This window comes from Penaeus monodon, chromosome 28 (assembly GCF_015228065.2).
Source record: "Penaeus monodon isolate SGIC_2016 chromosome 28, NSTDA_Pmon_1, whole genome shotgun sequence".
Classification (NCBI taxonomy): domain Eukaryota; kingdom Metazoa; phylum Arthropoda; class Malacostraca; order Decapoda; family Penaeidae; genus Penaeus; species Penaeus monodon.
The window spans coordinates 18,443,077-18,443,870 of record NC_051413.1 but is presented as its reverse complement, the minus strand read 5'-3'; the positions used below and the strand labels follow the sequence as shown (position 1 = coordinate 18,443,870).

Here is a 794-nt window from a genome sequence, read left to right as displayed (position 1 = left end):
ATACGCATGGTATTAGTAATGTTCATAAATGATTAAAAACATTTCACTGGTTTTAACATAATACTTTCATCAAAATATCTTTTCAGTTTATATAAGTATTACACATTTATTTAATGATTCCTTCTCAAATCCTTTTTGGAAATCACTGGTTTAAAGTGTTATCGTAAATATGATTTTCTAATACATAATGTTCAATCAAGATGCGCTTATCTCCATTGAACTCTAAAGCCCCATTTTGCATCAGGAGGCCACGGGGGCTTCGGCGGAGGCTTCGGAGGCGGTCGTGGAGGCGGCTTCGGAGGTGAGCCTTCTCTTAACAGGCGATAATGATGAATTTTGACAAAATAACGTCGCAAATGGCTTCTTGATTTTCTGTTTTCGATTCTTTTGTTCTATTGTATTGTGATCTTTTCAGGAGGATATGGAAAATAAAGTGTGGCTGCTCGGCGACTCTTCATAAGTGGTCAGCGTCCATCTATGTTTGTAATAAAATATATTCTACACTTGAAGTTCTTTCCTTCTTTCCCTCACATGCATAAAACTACACATACAGAGCGACAAGTGGACGTACTGATAATCATGATAATCAAAATAGACTGAATGGAATATATCATCACAGGTTATCTATTTGTTTGTTTGTCTCTCCACCACTTCCATAAAATACATAACATTTCTATGTGTTAGAGAATTCAATACCGAGAGAAACGTAAAGATGCAGAGTATCGGTTTAAACTGGCTTTCACATTTATATCATTTAATTAAAACAGAAGCAGTTTCTATGACACTTCAGAAAG

The 794-nt window shown here is 35.4% G+C and overlaps 1 long non-coding RNA gene across 1 annotated transcript in view; it reads left to right on the top strand.

Annotated features, from left to right (window-relative positions):
- The window catches only part of LOC119590958, an 800-nt gene extending 295 nt beyond the window's left edge, over window positions 1–505 (top strand). Inside the window, exons 2-3 of the long non-coding RNA XR_005230300.1 lie at window positions 245–301; window positions 416–505. This is a non-coding gene — a long non-coding RNA (uncharacterized LOC119590958). The remainder of the gene's footprint in view (window positions 1–244; window positions 302–415) is intronic.
- The last annotated feature ends 289 nt before the right edge of the window (window positions 506–794 follow it).